The sequence below is a fragment of the Polypterus senegalus genome, chromosome 9 (assembly GCF_016835505.1).
Source record: "Polypterus senegalus isolate Bchr_013 chromosome 9, ASM1683550v1, whole genome shotgun sequence".
In the NCBI taxonomy this organism is placed as follows: domain Eukaryota; kingdom Metazoa; phylum Chordata; class Cladistia; order Polypteriformes; family Polypteridae; genus Polypterus; species Polypterus senegalus.
The window spans coordinates 130,775,187-130,801,406 of NC_053162.1; the positions used below are offsets into that span (position 1 = coordinate 130,775,187).

The 26,220-nt window shown below is 40.5% G+C and overlaps 1 protein-coding gene and 1 long non-coding RNA gene across 6 annotated transcripts in view; one reads left to right on the forward strand and one right to left on the reverse strand.

Moving 5' to 3' along the window:
• The window catches only part of LOC120535788, a 60,106-nt gene extending 47,287 nt beyond the window's left edge, over nucleotides 1–12,819 (reverse strand). Inside the window, exons 1-2 of the long non-coding RNA XR_005634972.1 lie at nucleotides 12,655–12,819; nucleotides 6,670–6,781 (exon numbers count right to left, since the gene is read on the reverse strand). This is a non-coding gene — a long non-coding RNA (uncharacterized LOC120535788). The remainder of the gene's footprint in view (nucleotides 1–6,669; nucleotides 6,782–12,654) is intronic.
• A 268-nt stretch (nucleotides 12,820–13,087) lies between these two features.
• sec16a (SEC16 homolog A, endoplasmic reticulum export factor) overlaps nucleotides 13,088–26,220 on the forward strand; it is a 219,458-nt gene continuing 206,325 nt past the window's right edge. For all 5 annotated transcript variants that reach the window (XM_039763857.1, XM_039763859.1, XM_039763860.1 and 2 more), the window contains exon 1: nucleotides 13,088–13,234. The gene's annotated coding sequence lies outside the window, so the exon portion shown is untranslated. The remainder of the gene's footprint in view (nucleotides 13,235–26,220) is intronic.

Below are 26,220 nucleotides of genomic sequence, written 5' to 3' on the forward strand. Positions count from 1 at the left end.
GCGGCATAGGGGTGCTGGTCGGAATAAACTATATAAAATATATATTGTGAACGCTGGCCCCGGCACAGACAGACGGACATCATATTTTGCACCCAACACACTTTATTTACACTATTTACAACACTACAAACAGTCACGTGCACTCACAAAACCCCAGTGCCTTCTGCACTGATTCCCCCAAGTCCAGGGCCCACAGTTCTGTGCCTTGCTTCCTGGCCGCCTCCTGTCCTCGCTCTCCAGCTCAGTCCTTCTGCCTCCCGACTTCCACCAATGACTGGAGGGAGGCGGCCCCTTAAATAATGCCCCGGATGAGCCCCAGGTGCTTCCGCCATCTGTTCCTTGGCCCGCCCAGCGTGGCGGAAGTGTCGGCTGCCTTCCTGGCAGCTCTCCGGCGCCACACAAAGTCTTCCCCGGCACTTCCTGGTGTGGCGGAAGTGCCGGGCTCCCGGGATAATTAGGCACCGGGGCGCCGCCTGGCGGTGGCCACGGGTCCCTACAGGGCTGGGCTTCAAAGCCCTGTACCCGAGGCCCCTGCCTACCCAGGACGGACGCCCCACTCGTCTGGAGGAGGCACTCGCCTCCTCCGGTCCTCCAAGGCGCCCCGCCGGGCTCCAGCCCCAACCGGCAACCGCACGGGATAAACCGGCATCGGGGCGCCGCCTGGCGGTGACCACGGGCCCCTACAGGGAAGGGCTTCCATGCCCTCAACCCGTGGCCCCAACAGAACCAGGACGGACGCCCTCGCGGTCTGGAGGAGGCACAAGCCCTCCTCACGCCCTCCTGGGCGTCCGGCCGGGCTCCGCCCGCCGGGGCCACAGTGCCCCACCGCTAGCGAGGACACGTGGGTCCGAACGGCACAACCCGAAAGGGCAGCACGTCCCCAGCGAGGGTCCTACTATGTCCCCAGGGTCCAACACGGCACCCTGGGACATCTGTTCGGCACCCTCGCCGCGCAACGTCCCCCTGTGGTCTGCGCCGCTCTCGCCCCCGCTGTTCCCCCCAGCGGGGTCACTGTAGGCCTCCCGGCGTGGAGCACTCCAGCGAGCGCCGCTCCAGGCGGGCAGGTCCCGTCGACGCCGGCCTCAGCGCCGCGGGGCTTCGGGCCTGTAAAATAAAGGAAAAGAGGGCCAGAAGCACAGCCAGGACACTCATCCCGAGCGCCCCGTCGGTCTCCGTATCGACCGTGCTCCTGCCACCCTCCGACAGCCCCCAACTTGCCTGCTGAAGTCCTCCGCCGCGGTTCCATGCCCTTCCCGCTCGTCGGCCTCGGCACCGCTCTCGCAGGCAGCTCGCCCATCCGCACAGAGGACGGCCCTTCTCCGGACGCGCGCACCCAGCGCCGCGTCCTCTCCTATCGGAGGAACCGGCATTCACCCTTCGGTTCCTCCTTCTTTTCTTGGACGCGCTGACGGTCTGGGTCTGAGCACAGCGAAAGCTCAAATCCAGCCCCGTCTGCGTCCAGGCAGAGCGACAGGAGACAGCTGCAGGCTTGAGCGCAGGGCGCTAGGACCCAGGGCACTCAGCAGCCCCGATCCTACCAGCCCCTGCATATTCGAGCTCCTCGCCGCGCTAGCCGTCTGCACCGCGGCGTCTGCTGTCGGGAGGTTGCTTACTTGGAGCTGATCGTCCCGTAAACGGTCACAGCCATGTTCGGCAAACCTCCCCACTTGCTCTACGGGAACGGCAACACTCACCACTCCCGCCGTGTTCTGCCTGCCTCCGGTTCCAGCGCCGCGCCGATCCTCCGTCTCACTCGGTGTCTTTCTCGACGCGACCGCCATCTCCATCAGCTGCTCACACTGAGCGGCGAGAACACGTAGCAGCTCCTCTAAGGACGGCTTGGCGGGCCGAAGGGACTCCTCCGACGCACGCCGAGCCGCTGGTGGAGAGAGAGAGACAGACGTCGGTGGGCTTACCTGTCCATCAGCTCCACGCGACGCCTGCCTCCTCTGGGCCACTCCCTCTGGCCCAATCGGGTCTCGGTTTGGCACGAGACTGGCATTCCTTGGGCCCGCCTCTATCCAATCATCGGCGGGCACGCAAGACACACCGGCCAATCCCGTGCCTGTCAGCGGGCGGGACATCCGGCCCGCGGCCATCTTGCCTTCCCAGCTCCGAGTGCGGAGACGTGCCTTTTCGCCGCGTTGTGGTTGCGGCGATTCCTCGAGCCGCAGCGGCTCCGCTTCCGCAGCCTTCTTTGCTGCCGCCGCCGCGCGCTGCCGACAGCCCGTGGCCCGGCGTGCTCCTGCCACGGACGCGGATCCGGTTCGTCCCTCCCTGTAAGGATAGAGGTAAGACCGACCCCGCAGGGCCGATGATTGCAGGGCAGGGCACTTACCTCCCGGATCCCGTCATGCCGAGGCCCCGCCTCGGTGTGGCCTTCGGTGCTGCCACGCCGCCTGGCTGTCCGCTCGACAGCGCGACTGGAGCCGCTGCGCCCCGGCGATGTCGGGTTCTCCTCCGCACTCGGGGAAAGCCATTCCGCTGTCCGGAGGCGGTTTCTGGGGCGAACGCCCGCTGGTGCGGGCGCTCCCGCTGCCAGTGTGTGGGTCCGCTGCTGCGCCGGGCCGTTCACAGAAATATTTTGTTTCAACAACACAGGTCCCCGCCTTGAACCAGGCGGAGTATCCTGCCGACTACGCCACTGTGAACGCTGGCCCCGGCACAGACAGACGGACATCATATTTTGCACCCAACACACTTTATTTACACTATTTACACCACTACAAACAGTCACGCACACTCACAAAACCCCAGTGCCTTCTGCACTGATTCCCCCAAGTCCAGGGCCCACAGTTCTGTGCCTTGCTTCCTGGCCGCCTCCTGTCCTCGCTCTCCAGCTCAGTCCTTCTGCCTCCCGACTTCCACCAATGACTGGAGGGAGGCGGCCCCTTAAATAATGCCCCGGATGAGCCCCAGGTGCTTCCGCCATCTGTTCCTTGGCCACGCCCCAGCGTGGCGGAAGTGTCGGCTGCCTTCCTGGCAGCTCTCCGGCGCCACAAAGTCTTCCCCGGCACTTCCTGGTGTGGCGGAAGTGCCGGGCTCCCGGGATAATTAGGCACCGGGGCGCCGCCTGGCGGTGGCCACGGGTCCCTACAGGGCTGGGCTTCAAAGCCCTGTACCCGAGGCCCCTGCCTACCCAGGACGGACGCCCCACTCCGTCTGGAGGAGGCACTGCCTCCTCCGGTCCTCCAAGCGCCCGGCCGGGCTCCAGCCCCAACCGCAACCGCACGGGATAAACCGGCATCGGGCGCCGCCTGGCGGTGACCACGGGCCCCTACAGGGAAGGGCTTCCATGCCCTCAACCCGTGGCCCCAACAGAACCAGGACGGACGCCCCCTCGCGGTCTGGAGGAGGCACAAGCCCTCCTCACGCCCTCCTGGCCCGCCGGGGCCACAATATATATATATATATATATATATATATATATATATATATATATATATATATATATATATATATATATATATAGCCACTAAACCATCAAGAATACATAATCAAGGCACATAATGATTGTTAGTCACAGTGTTTATTATTTGAAAAAGGCACCCGCTTTACTGAATATACACTATGCCATGAGTTTTAGTAGGGGTCATGGTCCCATCTCCTTTAATTTTTTTTTTCACATTTAAAATAACCTAAATTATACATCTTAAGAGGTATTAAGATTAACACCTCCAAATCCTGTCTTAGGTGAGATATTAATACTTTCGGAAAACTATTTAGCTTAGATTCCCTTTACAGTTGTATGTGTGAACAAACAATGTTGATTCAAATCTCAGTGTGAGTTAGAGGTTGATAAAAATAGCTCAATTATAAAGATACTCAAAGAGTAAGGAGATCATACTGTATATGTACTTGTAGCAAGTGTGTTGTTACTTCAGAATCTCAAATCAGAAATGCCAGTGTGGTTACGGCAGCTCTGTTATCAATGGCCATTCTACATGCAGTATTTATACACTCTGGACAGGCATCCTGGCCAGAGGAGGGGATGGTTCCTTAACCACGTGGTACTCCTAACAGGCAGATAAGCATCACTGGCTGGGGAGGTGAAGGGGATCAGACCCAGAAGGGATGGACAGACAGCCCACTGGAAAGGAAAGACATTGCTGGGTGTTTTTACTCCTCCACCATGGTAGATGGCAGCGGCCCTAGATATCAATGCCCAGTGGAAAGCCAACAGTGCATGCAAGGAGATGTAGTCTGGCACAGCAGCCCTGCTGGGGTCACTGGGTGTTGCAAGAGGACTCTGCAGGGAGACCAGCTCCCTGCTGTAATGGACTTTCATATGACAAGGAAGTGCTTCCATCAGGCAGTGGCCCTGGCACTGGAAGTACTCCCAGGTGCAATAAAAAGGACTGCACTCCCTTACCCAGGTGAGTCCGAGCTGGGAGGACGTGGAGCAACACTCAACTGGAGGAGGGCATTGCACTGGTGGGAGGAATTGGGGAGAAGAATTGGTTTGTGGCGAGAGAAACTTGTGATTTTTGTTAACTTGTGGAGGTATTGTGTGTTTTGGAGTAATAAAAACACCTTTATTTGATCCTGGCACACTGTGTGCATTTTTGTTGGGGTTTGTGGCTCGCTGACACTCCAGTGTCCATCACAATATATATATTATATTCATTCCACCATTTGATTTACTATAAGAGCCAGTCACTTAAACTGTGATGGAATTGTTAAAACTATTTAAAAGCTGTAGGCTTGAAAGTCATCTTAGGTAAAAATGTCAGCCAAACATTTAAAGATAAGGTATTTGTCAAACAACATAAAGAAATGATCAGTGCTAGATCATTTTTTGTAATAGCTCTTTTATATTTTATACAATAATATAGTAGCAAATCAACATAATTTACACGGACTGTAATGTGAGTGGGATAAAAGTAACCAGCCACATTTTTCTAATAGCATTGTTCCAACATTGTAGTCAATTAATATTGCTGACATATTGTTAACTTCAATTAAATTAAAAACAAAAAACACTTAGAAAAACAGAAAATGTTAACAGTTAAAACAATTAGAAAAATGCTACCATATACACAGGCTAATGGAACAACATATATTTGTGTCAATTAGTATATTAATGAAATGTGCAGGTGAGACTCAAAAAACCTGACTAATGAAACAGCAAACATTCACAAAAGTCATTAATGAAGATGATGTTATAACTAATAAACTTAATTTATTAAAGCTCCTTAAACCAATTAAGGGGGCATAAAGAGCCAGGGTATGTCGTGGCAGCACTGATCCCAAGTAAGAAGCCAATTTTGGGTAGTGTACCAGTACATAACTGGTGTCTGAAATACTGGGAGAAAAATGCATGTAGAAACAGGGAGAATGTGAAAACTCCACTGAGACAGTAACCAGGCTGGGATTCAATCCCAATCTTCTGGAGTTGTTAGCCAGCAGAGCCATCATGCCACCTATGTGGAATATTGCTTTCACTGAATTCATAAAAAAATATACTTCTAATTCTTTAACCATTGTCTTTATGCCACAAGTAAATCTAATATTTTATACCTCCCCTGCAGATAAAAAAAATGTATTATTTATAAGAGCTAGAAACTACCTCCCCGATTCTGAAGTATTTTGTCACACCTTTATTAGATCTAGGTTGGATTACTCAAGTTTTCCATTAAAACTTCATCCTGAACAATGTATTACAAACTTCAATACACCATTGTTAAAACCCTACAGCATCTCTGCAGTCTTGACTATACAGAAATCCTGTCCATTTGAGAATTACTTTGAAAACTCACTTGCCTAGTTACTGTACAAATTACGAACGCCCCACAAATCCTGTTTACCTTTTATAATCCAGCCTTTTTTACGACAGCTACACAGCCCTTTACAAATACTTATTTGCATTGTCCTGTCTCTTCTTAAGGACTTTTTTTTTCTATACCTTTCATTACCACTTCTTTAACTATTTATGCTCTTAATGTTTTCCTCTTAATTTAGACATCGTATTTGTATCCTGCCAATTTTTGTCCTGTCCATATTATAATTATATTGTTTATTTTGCATTGTCTTAATAGTTGAAAACTCAGTGGGAAAATGCTATAAAACAATAAATATTATTAGTTAATAAATGTTCTCCCAGTCAAACAATATGAACAAATCGGCCAAAACAGTACCAAAACCTTTGGACTTACATTTTCTACAGTACCTTCTGCATGCAATTTTCTAGGACAGGTCATTCAGTAATGTCCTTTGTAAATCGTATGCTTTTGATCAAGTCTCAACTCACCGTTCCAGAGATACAAGAAATTTTTAAAGTCAGATCTCCACCAGCTTATACAACTTCCTTAAAGTTTTGTTGAAAGTGTGAATGTGTGTCTGGCTACCTGAGTTAATGGACCATAAATATAGCAATTAAAGCTTTTATTTGTTGTGAACTAAGTCAATATGTTAAAAAATGACTCCAAAATGTCCACTGGTGTGTCAAACCCTGGCTAGTAAAGAGAGGGTAAAAGTAGATGTTTTATAAATAAAAGGATTTGTTTTTCACAAGCCCTGCACAAAGGCAAAAGGAGTTGCCTGAAACAGCAATTCAATCCAGATCAATCAAGTCCCAGTACACAATTCAGAAGGCAAAGTCAAAAAACAGAGCAAGTGTTCAAAATCCAGTACAATAAATCAAGAAAAGCAAAAGACACTAGAACTCACCAACACAAGTGCATTCACTGCACCACAAGGGGTTATGGATTTTCCTTAGCCTTTGTACGACTGAAGACAGACCCTTGATGGTGAGAGGAAGGTGGCCATGCTTCTTGAGAGACTACCCACAAAACACACAGCACATGGAAAAACATACATAGACATAAAGAAACTAAATAATGAATAATGTTAAAATAACAAAATAAAAAAAACAAACATGAGAAATTTAAACCTCAGCCAGGGAGAAGCCCTGTCTGAAACAACACTATTGGCGTTCCATTGGCTTTGGCCCATATGGTACAGGTCAGATTTGCTAATGCATCTCCCAGACTGAACAGGAATAACCAGGTGCAGAAAATTAATGAATAATATACTCAATACACACATAACTTCAAATGTTTTCACAAAAGCACATTTGAAGAGAGAAATTAGAATGCAACACAGATAAAAAATTGAGTCTCTGCTAGTTTGTGAAATATGACTTGTAACATTTAATTTGTGTTTTCTTTTATGTATGTTTTTATTTTAGGATTGTTTAGATATGATGTAGTTTTTAGTGAATAAAATGTGTGCCTAAAGCTCATGAAGAAAAACTACCATTACTTTCTGAGTGAGTGTTATGCAACAGGAACAGCAGACAGAGTTAACTCATATATCACGAAGGAGGTACATGACCAATGATTTATAGGATATTTTTCAATAGAAATAGGATAGTGGAATGACAATGAATTTTAAAACAGTTTTGTATTCTCAGGTGCATGCAAAATAGATAAGGAATTCTGGGGTATAAGCAAAAAAGGTATTATTACTATTAGAATGATATTTTTAAGCTTAGATAAGCTAACCACTGTGTAGATGCTTGTAAAAACATGTGAAACAGGGACTTGAGTCTTTGTAAGTCAACAGGTTTCTCAATTAGCTTAATGTTAGGTAAATGTAGTTTAACTCTCAAGTAATCAATAGGGATGTTCCGGTCTGGTTTTTTAAGGCCAATACCGATCACCAATTTCATGTTACTTGATTGGCTGATCCCGATCCGAGTCTTTTTTACTGAAAGAGATCGGTGGACGATCAACTGGAGCAGCTCTAGGTAAACAGCATCATGGTAATTTATCACTTGTCTGATTTTGGCTGATGCAGTAGCTTACATAAAGCAGCCAAGCTGTACTAGTGCAGGTGAACTCTTTCAAAGATGGCGATTTGGGAACTGAAAGATATAGGAATCCTGTTAAGAGGCTGGTTCTCCAGGCCTTTCCTAAGAGTATTCTTGCAAGCATTTCAAGGGTAAGAAATCTCTTTTAGGTACATTGGTAAAGAAGCCTCTCAGAGGCATAGATTCAGCAGTGGATTGACTTATCTGATATTGGACAAGTGTAGAGTTCTGGAGCAGCATTGGTCTCTGCTAAGGCATTCCGAAATTCAACCCTTGCAATGGAGGAACCTGTAGTAGCCAGCCTTAGCCATTGTTAAGGTGTTTTCAGTGGTTTAGTGCTGAATCTTTCATAGAAGGTAGCCAGCCCTTAGTAACGATTTCAGAGGTAAGTATTGTGGGGTGTATATGTAAAACAAGGCTAATAATTTAGGTATTTCCAGGAATAAATTTTCCACCAAAAAAAAACCATTGGAGATTAAAATGCTTTTACACAATCAAACAATAAGACAGTACATACAATATGTTGCTTTAGTTATATTTCAGTTATAAATTAAAGTCAATCTTCTATAAAATGCACTCTTCCTCAAAGTGTGTGAAAAATGGTCCAAGTTAACTCAAAATTGTTTATCATGCACATTTCTCACAACTTGACAATCCAGAATACGAGTCAAGAACCTACTTATGTATTATTTATAAAGCACTTTAAAAACAACATCAAGGCTGACCAAAGTGCTGTACAATAAAAACCCAAAATATCAAGCACACAATAACCAAGGGTAAATGAAACAGAAATGCATAAACACATAAGAGCTGAAGAGATTCATAATAAAAAGTATACAGATAGCCACCATATCATACTGGGTTAAAAGCCAGAGAGTAAAAGTGTGTTTTTAAATAAGATTTAAAGACAGCTAGTAAAGGAGTCTGCTTAAAGTGCAATGGTAAATTGTTCCAGAGTTTTGGGGCTGCAACTTAAAAAGCTTGATCACCTCAAAGTTTGCATCGTGCCTTGGGAACACGTAAAAGCATCTGGTCTGCTGACCTGAGAGAGTGAGACGGTACATAAGGGTGCAGCAGTTCTGACAAATAAAATGGGGCACAACCATTAAAGGATTTAAAAACAAATACAAGGATCTTAAAATGGATACTTGCGAGAAATACCTTCTATCACACTTTCCTTTAGGGTGCATATTTTGTAAATGTTCATGGCTTATGCCCTACTGGATTAAAATATTCCTTATTTATCATACATTATTGGGATCACAATATTTTCTCCTGGATTATGGTTAATGAATAGTCTGTTGTGATAATTTACACTTTTCTGCTAACATGTAACCTTACCTTGCTTAGTTGCAAGAATACTAACAAACCTACCATGTCACATTGAGAAAAGATTGTCCTATGTCACATAAAACTTGAAAAAATACATATTTTCTTTTACAAGTAACAATTAAAATATTTTTAGAATGTGACATTTATGTTGCCCTCATTTATGTATTTGAACATCACTAGCCAAAGCATACAAATAATAATGGGAGAAAATGGTTAGTAACTTTGAATCAGTAGTGTAGGGTATTCTTGGTCACACATCAACTACATTCAACTGAACTTCATCATTAACTTAATGTCCTATTTCTGCATTCACTTTGTAAAGTCACAAGTGTGTCACTTAAATTATTTTTTATCAAAGTTGTCAATACACAAGCTTTTCAATGTATCCATTTTTAAAATGTTAATTCACTTTGCCATGTAAGAAACTTTATTTTATTTTAATTCTCTGTTACATATGAAACATTAAGACTCATTAGAACCCTATAATTATCTAATTAATAGTCATAGGGAACTAAATAAAATTGCCACAAATCAGTGACTTAAATAGATCCACATCACACCATTCTCATTCACACACTTAATTAAAGGAAGTCCAAATTACATCACCAAAAATATTACAGTACAACTTCCCCCCCACCTCACAAAATATTGTAATCATGAAATTAAGTCCCAAAGTCTTATAAATAAGCAAATACTTAAGACAGTTCTTGCTGGCTATGACACAATATTTGTAATATCATAAGCTAGTTGAAGGTCCACAGATGTAAGCTCATGGGAGAGAAGGAGGGCAAAAGAAAGTGGAGGGGAAGAATTTAAGCTACTGTCAGAAGAAATGATCATCCAAGAACTTGAAGGGGTTTAACACTTTTGTGCAGTATACTGGAAAGCCTTCGTGAGCCAGGATACCACCCAGTAATGCCCTAGTCAGCATAGTGGTGTTTTAAATCTATCTCCTCTTCTTTTGTTTTGCATATCTTGGGTCTTTTTCTGTCACTTACATACAGTAGTGCTTACTTAAGTAACTACTCAAGTGCAACAGGCATTTTAATGCCTGACCACCTTGATGGTTTGACTCAACTCATTCTTTGGTACAAAAGAGTCTGATGGAAAGCCTAAAAGAATTAGGAGCTATGGGGCAGGTGAGCACAAAATTAATTTTTGGTATCTGATTAAACCACTTAACTTCTCTGTTGGACTACAGGTAGTACATGTTGGATTTATTATAGTTTACAGCTTTAAAAAAAAGACAGTGTGCTCTGATAAATGCCAGACCACCAAACAAGAAATTTGTAGTGTTGTTAAATTATATCTTGGTCAAACAGAGATATCGAAAAAGCATGCTAAACTGTTGCAGCTCCCCAAGAGCAGACATACTCTGATCGAACTTCAACACTAAAACTGAATAAAATTAATTCTAGGAAAAGGAGAAACTGATGGAATACTGATCTACCAAAAAACAGGAGACAGAGCTGGAGGTGCCAGAGTTAAAGATGTTAAGATTTGCATTGGGTGTGACGAGGATGGACAGGATTAGAAATGAGTACATCAGGGGTGGGCGTCGACTTATTCTTATTTTTACTTTTTGTAAAAATTGATTGTTTTGTATTGCAATAAAATTAATAAAATTAAAAAAAAAAAAAATGAGTATATTAAAGGGTCAGTTCAGGTTGGATGGTTTGAAGATAAAGTCTGAGGGGCAAGATTGCTTTAGTTTGGACATGTGCAGAGGAGAGATGCTGGGTATATTGGGAAAATAATGCTAAGGATAGAGCTGTCAGGCAAGAGAAAAACAGGACAGCATAAGATTAGATTTCTGGATGTGATGAGAGAGGACATGCAGGTGGTGGGTGTAACAGAGCAAGATGCAGAGGACAGGAAGATATGGAAAAAGATGATCCACTGTGGCAACCTCTAATGGGAGCAGCCAAAAGAAGAAGAAGACTGATCTACTAAAAGGACAAAAAGAATGTAATTTTTACAGCAGGCTAAAGAAGCAACATTGCCACAGAAACAAATCAGTTACAAAGGGGACGTGATGATAGAGGAGTAATGGTGAAGCATTAAAAAAAAATGTCATTATTGTAGAAAATAAACCAAAAAAAAAAAAACTAATGAGGGAAGAAAATGGAAGAATATCAATACATAGATAGGAAAAGAGAATACACAAAAATGAATAATGAACTAAGAAGATGATTCAAAAGTTGCTTGCTGGGACAAAGAATGACAAAAACTAGAAGAATGAAAAAGGGCTTACTTTACAAAAAATTCAAAGAAATCACAAGAAAAAAAAGTTAATACTAGCTGTATTACATATGTACATAAAGCAAGGGAAGTTAGAGAAAAGTGAAAGGAGTACATTGAGAAACTTAATGAAGGAAAATCAAGCAGAAGCAACAGTAAGAATAGCTGACAGTAAAAATCAGATGATGCAGTGATTGGAAGAGATATAATAGCAGGAATGCAGCATACACAATAGCAATGATAAATGAATTGTGGCAAAGACCAGGCAGAAAGCCTCTTCATTAGAGATATGTAGGTACCATCATGCAGATATATAGATAAGACAGCATAAAAGGAAGACTGTAAGTTTTAGTTATCAATCTAAATGAAGCATTAAAAAACTTTGAGATGAATGTATTTATATAAGCATTGAAAAGATCTGGACAGCTCTTGAACATTCAAAACGTAAGGCTGCATAAGGCAGAAAAGTGGTCTGTCCACTGCAACATCAGAAGAATTACCACCGTTTTGATGATGTAAACTTACTGACAGTTTATCAGAAGTTTTTTTTTTTTTATTTGAAATCTTAAATTTTAGGACACATCACTGCTGAACAAACATGATGGTATGTTGGTTCTTTACAGCCATATGTAAAAACTAAAACCATACCAGAATATTTCCGATATATGTATTTATGTTTGCACTTCCGCCCAAGATTCAGATCACTTTTGAAAGAGGTTTATTGTTTGTCTCTTTATGTCGCACCCACTCAAAACTATAAATCTTGCGACCTTCACGTTGCCAACGATTTTTAATATATTCTTAGCTGGGTGAACATCCTTATGACTACTGATGTATACCAAACATCATAGCCATCTGCAACCTTCGCAAATGAAATGACATGTCAACCATTTCTACTTGTAAACAGGAAACTGGGTAAGGACTAACAGCCATCATAACACAAAAATAAAACCTTACTTTGAATAATTGCGATTTTAAAACAGAAGGACGCACAGACGCATACGCAACACAGTCATTATATGTGAGCAATCTATATCAATGCATAATAAAAAGTAATCATAGACACCCTACTCAGATCCCACCAAACAACGAAACACATTAATAACAGACTTGCATTCCCCCCATGTAATTTATTGCTATGATACATCGTTGGAAGCTACACATTCCTCTACATTGCGAGGAATGTAATCATTGACCCTGTAACAAAATCTGCCCATACAGTAAAGTCAACTGAAGGGCAAGTGAACCAATTTAATAAAACAAATTACCTAAACTGTGCTACGAAAAAAGCATTGTCCACAACATTTTCCACTTCAGGTGCAACAGCCTGAAATCTTTTAACTACAAAATTTAGATCCCTGCCCGTTTTCCAATGAAGTTCCATCATCCACGTACAGAGACTAAAACGTCAAGCGCAGTTTTAGAAAAGATAAAACCCCCACTACTTCAAAACACCAATGAAGCGCAGGCGTGTTGCTTACATGACCTTTGACTGACCATGGCTGCAAAAATATACATCTTGTCGACTTGATATTTTTTGTTTACTACAAAGCGAATATATATTTAATTGAAAAGACAGAGGAGCATATTATATTATATTAAATAAAAAATATTCTGACAGTGTTTTCTCGTCGTCTAATGACGCGTGCTGTTTGGCATAGTGACGTCAGAGGTACACGTAGCCCAGAAGGATGTGCTGCTGGAAGATGGCGGCTATGGGGGTGATGTATATTAGTGCCGCTGTCTTTTAGAGCTATTTGTATATATTTAAGTCATCTGAAGATTTACAAAGTTGCCTGCTTCCTTGTGGACTAAGACAGCGGTAGTGTGAAGATTTTTTTCCAAAAGGTAAGAAAGATTTATAAGTTGGAGAAAGCTTTTTTTAAATTTAAGGGTCGTAGGTCGGGGTCCAGTTAAAGGAATCCGCAGGTTGTTGTGTTGACTGAAGAAGACCTGACAGGGACACTACATTTAGTCATTGCCCCTAAACTGTGCAATACAAGAGGCTTGCCACGCGTCGAGTGTTTGTATTTTGCTGAATTCTCTTCTGTTCCGGTAGGTACGTCACAGGGCACATATTACCAGTAGAACTTCTTGACACTAGATAAAAAGTGCGGAAAAACCACGCAGGCAGAAACATGATTAAACGCAAAAAGATCGATGGAGAAGTGTTGTAGGTGTTTTTGCATCTTCAGAGTTATTACGCAAATCGGGTAGATGTGAAAGTATGTTTAAGGAACTTGAAATACGTTGGTCGCAGTTAATTTATGTTCAGTGCTTTTGCGAGTAATTGGAAATTTTACATTAATGTTATCAGCTATGATTTTTTGTAAATGCGAATTATTGTTTTTTATACAAAAAGTCCAAGTGTTGTGCAACAAGCTTGAAAAAAGTGCATTGATAAAGTTTTTCTACTACAGTATGCTTTTATCAAAGAAAATGCACAACATCTTCGAGACTGCTTAAAGAAACAGTTTTAAAATTGCGATTTTTGCGGCATTTATGGTGTAGATTTATTTTACATTTTACTGCCCACTGATTTGATTGTCACTTAACTTAGTATTGTTCATGGTTGCTGTCATACATCTGTTCGCAATCTAAACCATATGGGTTACAGTGGTCTCAATAACTGGACATGTCTGTAAATTACAGAATCTGTCAGTTCTTACAAATTCGCCTAAAACATTTTGACTAGCTGTAAGCAAAATAAATTGTACATTATTTCGATTGGCATATAATTCCCTATAGTTGCAAATTACTTTATCAAATTTAGAAACCATTTTATATTCCAATACTTAATGTACAGGTATTGGTAGCCCACGAACTGTCTGTTTCAGTTTGTTCATTTTTCCCCCACCACTGTAGTCTGTCGGCTACCGTTGCAGGGTAAGAAGACTTGATGGACTGCTCCACTGTTTTCTTCCCCCAGCCCGTAACAAGGCATGCTGTTTCCTTAACGCAATCACGCTGTCTAATGGGATATATAACAGGGAGCTCATTTTGTGGGGTGCATGCTGAAGCAAGGTGAAAAATAGGCTAAGGTTTTACTTTTCGTCCTGTACTTTTTTGCACTGATTCTATTCTGTTGTTCCTGTTTTAAGTGCTGAAAAAAATTTAATGTTCTGCCACTTTTAGCTTAAGTCATCCTTCTGCAAACTTAGCATTTTACATTTTTTGTTTGTCATCCAATCTTTCATATCCACATCAATTCCAGACAACTGACTTTGGACTTAGCTCATATGCAAGAGAAGCACCACATGTGTAACCAGCTGATCAAACTCGACTATTTAACTGTACCTTTTGAGTAAAAAAAGTGATTTTCAATTATGGACATTGCACTCAAACCTTAATTTCAGTAAAATTATTTAATCAAAAAAATCACACAGCCCTAACATGAGAGCAAATACCGTAATTGCAAGGTGTATAATTTTCAAAATTCCTGGTATTAATACTACTGTTTTAGAAGGCATAGCATGGCAATATAGGAGAGACCTAGTGGGTCTCAATTATATAACTTTGCATGGATTTGAGTGTGATAATATACGAATGCCAAAAAACAGGAAAATGTATCCTGCAAGAAAAAAAAATAAACTATCTGACATATTCACATTTCTATGATAGCTGCCCTGAAACAATCATATGTGGACTGTGCTAACCAACTTCATAGTTATGCAGTAGCGATGCTGCAGAGTTTCACTAGCTGGTAGAGCAGCCCTGCTGACGCATCAAGTCTCCACCACCTGCATTCAAGAGTATCTGGCTGTACTCTGCAACTGACTGCACAAGATCATGCACAGCTTTAGGTGCCTCACCTCTGATTTTGGGGTGTCAGGAGAAGGTGTGAGGCACAGACATTTGAACGGGTAGCCTTTATTACCTTGGACATATGACAGGATTGTCATTTTAATGAATAGTACAGCCTATATAAAAACCTGAGGGTTCAACTGGTTACCTTACCAACAAGCCAGTCACCATGTACAGTACCATCATGTCGACTAAAGCTACTTGCCTCAAAATAAATGAATTGCAGTTTGACCTAGGCTACCAAGCAATAACGTTTGTCATTTTCATCTTGGCGTCACAGATGGCTTGTATGCTAATGGAATGTAACAGCTTAAGGTTAACGAAAGGATCTACATCCTCACTAGATGCCTTTTTAAGTTGGCAAAAACATGTTTTATGTATTTACACTCACACCATAGAAAACCTGGATATAGCACCTTACTGGTTGGGTTAATAGCTTCTAGCACAGTGGGCATAATGGAGTGAAGGTTTGCTAGGTATTTCTAGCATGTCAGATAGTTCCCTAAGAAGCAACAATGGGTAACTTATATAAACTAAGCAAAGCCAAAAGATTCATCAGTGCAAATATGCATTATTGACCCTCTTATAATGGAACTAAAATATATTCTGTGTATCATTATTAATAATTTTTAGTTGTAATATGTTTTTCATGTTGATGCATGTTCTAATTACAACTTGGTGATGCGATTTATTATGTGCATGAATCATCAAACGCAGTTTGGCTGCATTTTCCTGCTTGATCAAGGTTGTCATTTTCTAGTTTCTCTGAAATGTTATGTGTGAACGGTTCAGAGCTGCCATAAATATACACATTTTCTCCCATCATAACACGTTTATAAGTGATGATGGTTGTCTGGAAACACAATTTTGCACATTTTGGGCCTCTTTTTGTGTGAATGCAAGTTTTATAAATCTGACCCCTAATTAATAGGAATGCAAAAAAAAAAAAAACGTTATTTTAACAGCCGATACCAAGCAATTAGTGAACACTGTAGGCTTATACCCAAGTTTTGAATCAGCACTTTTTTGGAAACGAAAGATTACACATTTTCAAAAACAAATATAAGAACAATACAGTTTTATTTAATAATTAATAATAAATTAAATGTATAGCTTTTGTGTTTTTAAAAAAAGTAAACATCTAATGTTTTTAATACTTGAAAATATTAACAAAAACCCTTGTAAATGTTTTTAATTATGTAGTCAACAGTAGATATGAACACTTTAAATAAAAAGGGGAATTTTAAATAAATAAATCAAACTGCAGACTAATTGTGCATTTAAAATATCTAGCTAAACTGAGCTTTTCAAATGATAGAGGCAGGTTCTTTAAACACAATAGCATATTAGGTATATTACAGAACAGTCTGTTTCTTCCCTTATCTGTAACTCTTGAAGCTAATGTACACAGTGCTGACAAAGGCTTTAATATTTAAATAACCAAAGAAGAGAATCAGGCAATATTCCTTGACCAGGAGTGGAGAGTACTGTTTAATCTTGATATATTAGGTTTAGGAAGGGTTGTCTGTAGTCCAAGTTTACTTATTAAATTAGAGTTTAGAGATCTTTATTGCCACATATGTAGCGATAGAATAGTGAAATTTGTGTGCCATAGTTGCGGTGATGTACAAATAAATAAAAAGCATGAATGAATACTGTAAATAGATGGATAGATCTGTATTTGTCCATAGGGGAAATTTGACTTTTTACCAAAGCTCTTTAAATGAATAAAATAATATATATCCATATTATGGTCTGAACATACACCAGAATGACTAAAAAGCAAGAAAATTAAAAAGAAATTCTGACTTGGCTGTCACAGTGAAGCATAACTCAAACATATTACCTTTGCCGTAAAGGACCCCCAGTAGCACCGCTTGACGTAGCTTAGCTGAATAATTTGTTGTCTGAATGTACTCTATGTTAGTGTGCCAGAGAGGTGATGTGCAGCATTGTTCATAATGACACTGTGTTTTGTTTTAATTCTCCCCTTTGGTACTACATCCAAGGGGTCCAGAGTGTATCCCATAACTGAGCTTGTCCTTTTTAATTAGCCTGTTAATTTAATGGGATTCTCTTGAAGTGATATTACTAGTCCAGCACACCACAGTGTAGAAAATTGCACTGACCATCACTGAGTTGTAAAGGATATTAAGGATGTTACTTCCCAAATGAAAGGAATGCAGTCTCTCATGGAAAAAACGCGCTCTGCACTTACTTATATAGTTCCTCTGTGTTCTGAGACCAGTCCAAGCTGTCATTAATGTTTACCACCCTTTCCCTTCCTCCTCTCACTCCCTCCAAGTACTTGTAGGAGTGCACTACCTCTGCATCCAGTCCCTGAACAGTGACCGGACATGGAGGCTATTTGTTGTGGCGAAAGTCAATAACCAGTTTCTTGATTTTGCTGATGTTAAGGTGCAGATAATTCTTTTTGTACCAGGATGCAAAGTTCTCTACCTGATGACGGAAGACAAAATTGGTCAGCACAAGCCTGAAGAACTCGTGGAACGACTCCATCCGATCCTGCAGCTTTTCCTGTTTTCTATTTTAGCTTTGTAAGCTTCCTCTCCTTCACTCCGCTTTTTCTTTAGCACACAATGTACATCTTACAGAGCGTCTTTGTCACCAGATTTGAATGCTCTTTTTCTCATTCAAGAGACACTTTAGCCCCTTACTAGGTTGCTTTCCAAACATCAAGCTTTTTTTTTTTTTAAACTGTCTTTGAGGGTACTACTCTGTTGACACAGAATTAAATATAGTCTGTGATGCAGTGACTTGAGTCCCTCAATATTGTCCCCATTTCCCATTCTCTTGTATGTTCATTCTCTCATTCAGAGCTGTTTTAGCTTCCAGGCTCCACTTGCACAATATCCACAGGGGTAACAGGATATGTCTGATTTCAGGCTTGTAGCTGGAAATGTTGTGGTCAGATTTGCCTAAAGGTGCCAGACAAATTTGACATTGTTCAGCCATATGACTTTGGAAAGACATCACTACATTAGAGGTGCAACAACTATTCAACATTATCGATAATAATCAATTATTTAAAACATTAGCAGTGATCATTTTCATCAATTTATTGGTTATGTCATTTGGCGGAGTATGCTGCGCCACTAAATTGCATCACTATTTCATTCATTTGTGAGCACATATGAGAAAAGGCAGATGGTAAGCAAGTGAAAGAAAAGACGGTACGATCTAAGACAGGGGTGTCCAACTCCAGTCCTGGTGGGCCACAGTGGCTGTAGGTTTTCATTCTAACCATTTTCTTCATTAGTGAGCCGTTTCTGCTGCTGATTAAGTTCTTTTGTCTAGTTTTAATTGATGTGTCACTGGTTAGAGTGCAATTGGCTGGTGTTTTGACGTTCCAGTTTAGCTGGTCATCTGTAGGCTCATTTCACATCTCATTTCTGTTTGGCTATCATTTAATGAAGAAACAAATCAATTCAGAGGACTGAAGCCTCGAAAACAGAGCTATTCAAATGAAGGGAAAAGGAGTTAATTAGCAGTGAAAACTGGTCACTGATCAGGAAAAGGGTTAGAATGAAAACCTGCAGCCACTGCGGCCCACCAGGACTGAAGTTGGACACCCCTGATCTAAGACTTCCAGAGTTTCAGAGTTCTTTACTCTGAATGCTGGGAAAAAGGTGTGTTGCAAAATGTATAGGTCTGACCTCGTATTGCATGAGAGCATGCAGAGATGCACAAACATTAGAATAGGAAACGTATACAGGCTCTGTGGAAGAGGGAGACTCGATGTTATCACTGTAAGTTGAATGTTAACTTCAGTGTTATGTGATAACAAATACATAACACAGTTTTTGCTAGGTTAGTAATAATGACATAACTTTTGGTTTGAAGTGAGGAATAGTTTGAGTCATAGTCCAGTCCCCTATAATTTAAATAAAACACTACCCTATGTGACAGAGTTTTGTGTCAGTGTTGTGTGCAAAGGAAATCAAAATCTTAGTGAGACTGAATCCCACAGCACGTCACCTGCGACTGACAGGCTTATTTCTCATTCTGTTTAAAAACATATGAGTGGGATGGAAAAGTGAAAGTTCCAGACTAGTTGACTATTGGACTTCAAGTGTCTTTTATACGGTCTGGAGGAATAAAAAATAATCTGCAAGCACTGCTACAGCAAGCCAAGTATAGCTGATAAAACACATTTTGTGGCCAGATTACACTCCCGATAGCAAATAATATGCGACAGGCTGCGACAACGTGTTGTCTGCAAGCAGTTTTGTTAAAGAATCTGCAGTGGTAAAAGTTTCCAAACACAAAAAAGACTAAAGCTGATGCAAAAATATACAAACCTTCAGTTAAAATAAACTTGACATAAATTGTCCCTAGTGTGTGCTTGGTGTGTGTGTGCGCGCCCTGTGGTGGGTTGGCGCCCTGCCCGGGGTTTGTTTCCTGCCTTGCACCCTGTGTTGGCTGGGATTGGCTGCAGCAGACCCCCATGACCCTGTAGTTAGGATATTGCGGGTTGGATACTGGATGGATGGATATTACTGAGTTTTACATTAATGAAACCAGTTGCTTTGCTGTAAAAGGAAAGCGGTCTGGACTTTTCCCTAACACATCACAAGTAATTTCAAACATTACTACAGACTTTATATAAAAAAAAAAAACAAAAAAAAGAACACTAATTATGGTGCAGCAGATTCTTCTATGGTGTTGTGGTGGTCAGATTTTACAAGATGATTTTCTAGTAAACCTTTTTCACAGAAACTGAAAAAAAAAGTTTAAATTACCTGTTTAATTTTTGAAGTGTGGGTTTATTGTGATTCTGAAAATATAGGGAAATCGTTAGTTTAGTTAATTCATTGAAAACAGTTGTGTTTAAGAAATGATGTGTGTGTGTGTGTTCATTGCACAACCAGATGTGCCAAGTGTTTTATTTCTACTTATTACTATTTTCAATGTATTGTTTCATAAATGTATAAAAACCTATATTTTGTTTAAAATCTCTACAAGTAGTTCATTAGAAATACATTTCTGAAAATTTTATACAAATATGTTTATTTGGTGAAAAGTTCCATTTGATACACTTTGTGTTTAATATCAAAAGGTTTTTTTTTTTACAATCTAACTCAATTAATCAATAAAGTAATCGCCAGATTAATGGAAATTAATGGAAACAATGAAAATAATTGTTAGTTGCAGCCCCACATTACATATTATAGCTGCAGGGTCAGAATGAGTCATCATTGAAGTATTGGTGACAGAATGAATCTTTTGCGTTGCTGAATCCTTATTTGCAGAGGGAAGAATATAAACATTAAAAGGGATGATATAATTTCTTTTCCTGGGCAAATGTGGACAACCAGAATTTCAATGTCTGAATTACAAACTGTAGTTTTAACTGTAATATGCTCCTCTTTATACCATTCATCATTCCCATAGATTACTAGCCCCCCTCCTGTCTTTTATAAACACAACACTGGGACACTGTCTGCTTGAATAAGAAGAAATCTGCCTGGTATATCCAGTTTAAGCCATCTCTCCATAAAGCACAAAATGCCACTGTACTTGTATGTTCCATGACCTGCTATAAGCACAGACGGTTCACCCATCTTATTTGATAGTGATCAAACATTTGCCATTATAATAGATTGCAGACCAGGACTAAAACCTTTTTGTCTTACTTTTACTCTTGTGCTAGCTTGTCACCCTGTCCGTCTGCGGGCAAACAGCTCCTGCGGTAAAGTGAAACCAAGCTACTTAGGTGCTTGCGATCGCAGGGCAAATAGCTGATTGCGGGAATATTGAATACATTCCACTTTTATTTTTTCAGTGTCTCTTACAGACATCAGGTGTTGCAGAGATCAGTAAGAGTGAAAACAAAAAATAAAGTAATATACAGTACTGTTTCACATGAAAGAGTAGGTGGGTACAGTACATAGTGCAGGACAGGTGTAATCCAGGAAACTGGGAGCTCCGTGACATTGTGGCCGGGAAACGAATGGTAAGGCTCCGTTAGAGCTTTGCAGAATTCAAAAGTGGGGGTTTCATACTGTCATCTGCTGATCTGTTACACTGGAATGCAAACTTTATTGGATTCAGGGCACCAGGGATATTATGGTTAATGTGGATCATGACTTGTTCCTCTGGGCACGTCATAACCGCAGAGGTTAACTCAATTGGCTGAAAGTCATTTAAGCACGAAACAGCAAATATCTTTGGAACTTCCACTGTTGTGGTTTTCTTAAATGCTGTCTGGGCCAACAGCTTTGCAGAGTTTAATTAACCTTTTTAAATGTTTTTCACATATCCGTCACCTGCAGAACTAGTCCTATATACTGAATGTCTCCTGAAGTTTGTTACAACCTTATGCATTATAGCTTAACATTAGAATTACCAGAGCCAAAGAAAAAATGTGTAAATCTGGCCCACCTTAAATCCCTTCGCACCTCTCCAACGTGTTTTGTCTTGTAAATGTGTCAATAAGCCCAATCAGCCTGTTATACCATCCACCCCCACCGCCTCAGAATGGACAAGAAGTTCTCCTAGTTCCTGCCTTGATTGATTATCTGGGTATGAGCTGACCAGAAATGTAAGGGGAAATAATTTGATGTGTGTTTTGTGTCTACAACAATCTATGTAAACATATCATTAAAACAGAATTGTTTTTCATGTTTTAGTAATAAATGACAAAATGTAGACATGAACTGTATAATGTACAAGCTTTTGTGGTGCTGTGGTTAGAACTGCTGACTTATAATCCGGAGGTCGTGAGTTCAAAACCAGCTCCCCGGCAAATTTACTGTGTTGAGTAGTGAGCTGCTCTTATTGTTAATATTACACAATTAAAACATACTTTTGATTTGTTGTATCGGTAACAGCCGGTGTAAATTTATAGCACTTGTAAAAGTTAAAAGGTAGCGGTTTTTGTTTTTTTTTTTTTTCACTTTATTCTCACATTTGCGATCACGATACAGCAACCCCTAAAAACCCCAGATCTGATGTGGTTACTTTTTATTTGAAACTGGGAATAACTAGATGTGAGTGGTGTTTTGAGACAATGAAACTGGAAATTCTCTGATCTGGAGGGATAAAAGCGGACACTGGTGAATCTGCCTTCTCGTATAACACTGTCACTTGAATTATTTTTTATTCAGTTTTATTGTGTGTTCCTGCTCACACTGAATTAATATGCACCTTATGGTCCATGATGTCAAAGCCGCACTGACAAAAATACAGAGACATAGGTATATATGATATTTGGATTAACTCATTTTATGACCTGTACAGTACATTTCGGAAAACATTGTGGCACTGATGCAACATTATTCATATTCATTTGCATGCCATCTTGCACTTGTAATCAGTGGTCGTGTTTTTTTTTTCTTTTTTTCTTTTCGATCTAGCCCATGCAGTCTCCACCTTTTGGTGAACGGAACTGTTTCTTTTTTACTCCAGGACGTGCAGAGGAAAGAATAGTACAGAGAGGTCTGTTCTGCGCTATATGCAATCATCAGATTCAAATGTTAAAAGTTCCAACACACCCAAGGACCGTCCTTTCTACATTTACAATGTGTACCTGTTGCAATGTACACACTTCTCTCTGTGCTGTGTTTCTATTACACTGAAGGGGCTGGGGGGAGAGGTGGTCTTGGGACAGAAGCTTGTCGATGTTGCATCCTCTTTTGCTTTATCTATCGCTTTTTCTTGTAAGAAGCGACGACGAAGCTCCTCTTTAAGGTGAGCCATGAACACTTTTTTTTTTTTTCCTCAGTGAACCCCGTACATGCCTTGCACAGTACATGTGCGTTTATTGCCACCAAGTTAATCGTGTTATAGCACAAGCAACCGGCGACCTGTGTGCTTCTGCTCGCACTGAATAATCTCATGCCTTCTGGTGCACGATGTTAGCACAGGACCGGGCAAAAAAGAAAGAGACAAATATATGTGACATTTTGAAGAAATCATTTTATGACCTGAATATTACCAATCAAAAAACATCGTCACACTAATGCAATATTATTTGAAAACGAACCGCGTCGGATCAGCTGTAAATGTATGGTATTTTTAAAAGTTAGCTTTTTTTTTCCCCGTTTTATTCTCTGTCATGTTCATGCTCTCCCTCACGCCCCCTAAATTTGACTCTAACTGACAGCGCCAGTATAAATTCACACCCAATCTGATGCTGTTCGTTTTCAAATAATATTTCATTAGTGCGACGATGTTTTCTGATTGGTACTATTCAGGTCATAAAATTATCTCTACAAAATATATGTCCAAACTCACACTGGGCAAACTAACAACCACCAATTTGCCTAATGTATGTCTTTGGGAAAATGGGAAGAAAACTGGAGTCCCTGGAGGAAAGCCTAAATAGACAGTGGAAAAATGTCCAAATACTACATGAACAGTGGCTGGGGCTGAATTCAAATACAGGATTATAGATCCATAATGCAGGGGCATTAATCATGGTGCCCACTCTTGCAATACGGAACCTTTATTTGTAGTTTATCAGTGGACTGGCATATTGTGCCTGAAACTGCTGGGGTTGGCAGTGGCACATCATAATTCAAAAGTTGAATTAAGTGGTTTCAGTTCATGGATAAAGGGATGCGTGATAGAGTAAAATAGAAAAATAGTTGGTAGATATTTCTGTAAATTATTATAGATTGTTGAAACTTAATAATAAATCCAAATTGTAGTTTTTGAAGTGTAGTTTTTCATGTGTTCAATATTGAAAAATGTTATCAATAGCTCTTGTATGTATTTGGTGCTATAATGACTAATTGATTTTATTTATAGTAATTGATGAGTAAAATAATTTTGTTAATTATTGATTGCTTTATTAAATATTATGTACACTTCCAGTCAAAAGTGTTGACGTGCCCAAAGATTTTCATGTTTTTAAACAAAAAATTTTTTTTTTTTATTAAGATAACAAAAGGCTGATTTACAAATATAGCTGAAACATTGGTAGGGTTTATAATGGCTATTAATGCTTGAAATGACAAACATTTAATTTATTATTCTCATGACTACAATGCCCTATTTTTAACAGCAATTTCTTCAGTGTCCTAATGGTCAACCCCCCTAACTTTTCCTTAATTAATCATGTATAAGTGCTAATTATATATGACTTATTAGCCCACCGAGGACCTGTAAAGTGTTTGTTTCTTAAACTATGGATTCTGATGTAGTTTACCTCTTATGTAGTTGTGCATCAGAGCCTTGCCCTTCTTTTTCTATCCTGGTTTGGCCCAGTTTCCCCTCTTCTTTTAAGACAGTAACAAACAACTTTATACAAAGTCTTTTGTCTCTTGGCAAACCGTCACATCAAATAGCCTTCAAGAAACTGTTTAGTTTTGGCCACTTTTAATTTATTTATAAAAATTTTGTTTGAAAGCAAAAGCTGACATCGGATTTTAAAAAGTATGGTGGTTAGTTTTATCTGCACTAATTTTGACTTTGAGTTACTCCAGGCGCACTATGCAAAGCTGCAGTGTTTTGCTAATCTATTTTTGTACTTCACTTACACAATTGGCCATTTTGTAATTTTGAGTGGTTAGTTTTTTTACCCTTTTTAGTAAAAAAAAAAAAAAATACATCTTAGTCCCCTTAACAACACTTTTTCTAAACACTTTTCCATGTGCCCTGAAAGTATCATTTTGAATTTGTCTCACTCACTCTTAAACATGTAACCTCTTGAGTATTTGATGCTAAGGCATTTTCTTTATATTTAAAAAAAAAAAAAAATAATAAATAAAATAAAATATCGTAATTCTGATTTTCCTTTTATTACTACCCATTAAAATCCCCACTTTAAAGGGCCATCATGCTGTGTCCTACAGTTTGTCTCAGCCTTGCGTGGCTGCTGGTTTCACATAACGCCTAAAACAATAAAGTATAGACAAAAAAATTCGGGCCACCTGTATTAAAATATTGCTGCATCTCTAATGGAGAAAAAAGGAGAAAGATTGTGCAGACCCTGACTTGATACAGGCAGGAGCTGGACTTTCCAGATGAGTCCATAGGTGCCAACAGTCTTTGTATTCTGCATGCTTTGACATATACGTTGCCCTGCCACTGCCCTTTAGACACCTTCATAATAAAACAAGCTTGCCTTGATCTTACCCTTGCCTGCTCTTTTACTTCGCTCATTATTCTTACCCTCTGGAGGTCTTACTACTGATCTGTATTACTTGTGACCCTTGTGAATCCATTCCCGGGATTGAAACTGCTGGAATTCCCGGGTGAAAGGGAACGGCCAAGCTCGCATATATAACGTGTAAAAGTCTAAAAATCGATCAAGAAATAACAGAGTTATAGTTGAAAATAATTAAGTGGCACGGTTTTTTGGCCCACGGTGTAGTGTGTTGCTCATTCATTTGTTCCTAGCACTGTGGACTGGGAGGTGTCTGCACTCTGCAGCTTACGAATGCCGGGACGGGGCAGAGTTCGTTGATGTCTGTGCTGTTGACCGCTTTGAACAGCAACTTGAAATTGTAATGCGTCAGTCTGTTGCATCCACATTATCTGTGCCAAGAAACTTGCCATCACAGAATGATGACAAGAAACTGGATGCATCAGTAAAAGCTGAAATGGCGGTGTTTCAGAGCAATGGCAAGCGCGGGCATTGTTAAGAACAAGTGTATCAGTATCTGATGACTGTGACGCCTACTTCAGTGGAGGCAGACCGTGCTTTCTCAGTGGCTGGCATACTCTGAATGAATGTGCGCTCTCGCCTGGATGACCACATGCTGGACACGTGCGTTCTACAGTCTTATTACTGCAACTAACTAGATACATATACTTGTATGACAGCATGAACTGCTTGTAGATAAGGTTAGTCTTTTATTGGTGTCAACATATTGCAGTAGTTTTATTAAAAGTAAGTGTTGGTCGTTCTAAAACCGTTCACACGTGAGATGCCCGTGCACTGTGTCATTCCCAGGAATGACATGGGGGATTCCCGGGAATGGATAAACCCATCGGGGAATGGATTCCCTAGTCAGGACAGCGAGTCATAAAACCTGCTGCAAAAAGTAGTGCAAACCCTT